Source organism: Malaclemys terrapin, chromosome 15 (assembly GCF_027887155.1).
Source record: "Malaclemys terrapin pileata isolate rMalTer1 chromosome 15, rMalTer1.hap1, whole genome shotgun sequence".
In the NCBI taxonomy this organism is placed as follows: domain Eukaryota; kingdom Metazoa; phylum Chordata; order Testudines; family Emydidae; genus Malaclemys; species Malaclemys terrapin.
Window position 1 is genome coordinate 15,823,010 of NC_071519.1, and position 2,500 is coordinate 15,825,509.

At 74.9% G+C, this 2,500-nt stretch overlaps 1 non-coding gene across 1 annotated transcript; it reads right to left on the reverse strand.

Annotated features, from left to right (window-relative positions):
- Nucleotides 1-1,941: 1,941 nt before the first annotated feature.
- LOC128823846 (5S ribosomal RNA) lies at nucleotides 1,942-2,060 on the reverse strand. The gene has a single exon (XR_008442080.1). It is a non-coding gene; the product is annotated as a 5S ribosomal RNA (ribosomal RNA).
- Between the last annotated feature and the right edge of the window lie 440 nt (nucleotides 2,061-2,500).

Below are 2,500 nucleotides of genomic sequence, written 5' to 3' on the forward strand. Positions count from 1 at the left end.
CAAGCCCTGGGAGGCGGCTGCCAAATGTTCAAAGTCCCCACCGGGACAACAGGTCAAGCCCCGGGAAGCGGCTGTAAAATTTTCAAAGTCCCCGTTCCGCCACCAGGTCAACCCGCTGAATCTACCGGGTTGACCTGGCGGCCGGTTTGCTTTCCGGCCACCAGGTCAACCCAACGGATTCGACGGGTTGACCTGGTGGCCGGTTTCCTTTCCGGCCCGGGTGTCACCCCACTCCGAGGGCTGCGCGGCAGCGGTCCTGAGGACCACAGAGGGGGGGCTTAATAGTCGAGAGGGAGCAGGTCCGGGGAAGGCTTAGCAGTCTTCCCCCGGGCGGTCCGTTGGGGGAGGCTTAGCAGTCGTCCCCAGGGCGGTCCGGGGGTGGGGGGAGGCCTCACAGTCGTCCCTCGGAGAGCCGGGTCGGCGGCGGTGGCGGGCGTCAGGCTTTACGTCCAGCCTCCGGAAGGTGCGCGTCCTCGGAGGCGATGCAGGCGCCGCAAAGGGGCAGCCTCCGAGGCAGGGAGCGGAGCACCGAGGCTGGGGAGAGGGGAGCAGGAGCCGGGGGCTGGGGGGGGTGGGGTGGGGGGGGGGGCGTTCAGGACAAGCGGTCAAGCCCCGGGGAGCAGCTGTCAAATGTTCCAAGTCCCCACTCGGCCACCAGGTCCACCCCAGTCTAGCAATGGGGTTGACCTGGCTGATGGCCGGTTAGTGTCAAGGTAAACTCACCGTCGTCCACAGGAGGGCAGCTCTCAGGCCGTCCGGCTGCGGCTGACTCTGGGGCGGTGCCCGGTCCCGGCAGCGAGGGGCGGGGGGGGGGGCGCGGAGCGACACGGAGCTAACCGGCCCCCGGGGCCGGGGGCGCCTCCCGCGACTTTGGGGGCCGCGGGTCGTCAGTGGCGTGCAGGCCGGGCCTCTCCCGGGGGATTCGGGGGGGGGGGGGGGGCGGTCCTGCGGGCCGGGCGCAGGGGGCTCGAGCGAGCCCGGGCCGGTCCGCCCCGGGGCCGGGGTCTCCGCCTGCGGCTCGGGGGGGCGCGGGTCGTCGGGGGAGGAAGCCCGGGGGAGCTGCACGCCGGCCTGCCAGGCCAGGCCAGGCCTGGCCTGGGTGGCCGCGGGGGGATTCGGGGCGGTCCCGCGAGCCGGCGGCCGGGCGCAGGGGGTCCGAGCGCGTCCGAGCGAGTCCGTCCCGGCCCCGGGGTCTCCCCCTGCGGCTCTGGGGGGCCGTGGGTCCCCGCTGGCGGAAGCCGCTGGGCGCTGGACACCCGCCGTCCGTCCCGCCTGGCCAGGCCTGGCCTGGGTGGCCGCGGGGCGGGGGATTCGGGGCGGTCCCGCGAGCCGGCGGCCGGGCGCAGGGGGTCCGAGCGCGTCCGAGCGAGTCCGTCCCGGCCCCGGGGTGTCCCCCTGCGGCTCTGGGGGCCGTGGGTCCCCGCTGGAGGAAGCCGCTGGGCGCTGGACACCCGCCGTCCGTCCCGCCTGGCCAGGCCTGGCCTGGGTGGCCGCGGGGGGATTCGGGGCGGTCCCGCGAGCCGGCGCCCGGGCGCAGGGGGTCCGAGCGAGTCCGTCCCGGGCCCGGGGCCTCCCCCTGCGGCTTTGGGGGCCGTGGGTCCCCGCTGGCGGAAGCCGCTGGGCGCTGGACACCCGCCGTCCGTCCCGCCTGGCCAGGCCTGGCCTGGGTGGCCGCGGGGCGGGGGGATTCGGGGCGGTCCTGCGGGCCGGCGGCCGGGAGGGTCCGGGCCAGTCCGCCCCATGCCCGGGGTCTCCCCCAGCGGCTTCGGTGGGTCCTCCGCGGAGGAAGCCGGGTGGGGAGCCGGACCCCAGGCGCCCAGACCCGCGACCTGCGGCCGCGACCTCCGACTCGGCAGGAGCGACGAGGGGCTTTCCGGCCCGTCCCCCCCCTCTCCTTCCTCCCCAGAAAAGGAGAGAGAGCTGGCTCGGACCGGGAAAAGCTGCCTACGGCACCTGGGATTCCCAGGCGGTCACCCATCCAAGTACTAGCCAGGCCCGGGACGGTTTACCTTCCGAGATCGGACGGGATCGGGGGCGTTCGGTCCGGTATGGCCGTAGGCACCCGGCCCCCGCGCCTCCTCGCCCGCTTTCCCCTGCCGACGCCCGGGCCTGCCGCACGGTGAGCCCCGGTCGGACTGCCCCCCTGCGGCAGGGCCCCCGTCTCTCGCGGGCCCGGTCCTTTTTTCCTTCTCGAGCTCCGGGGCCCGGGCTGGCCGCCAGAGCCCCTCCGCCCGCCCGCCCTCCCCGGCGTCGGGGAAAATATTGTCCCGGACATCCAGTGCGCCCTGATCCTGTCAGCCGGGGGGGGGGGTGGGTGGGTGGGGGGCAGTCCCTCGCTGCGGCCGGGGAGGGTGAGCCCAGGGCGGCTTGCCTGCCGTCCGAGTCCCCTCTCGGCCACCAGGTCAACCCCGAGCCGAAAGGGCTGAAAATTTTTCAGAGTCCCCTCCCGGGCACCAGGTCAACCCATGGAATCGAACGGGTTCGCCTGCTGGCCGGTTCG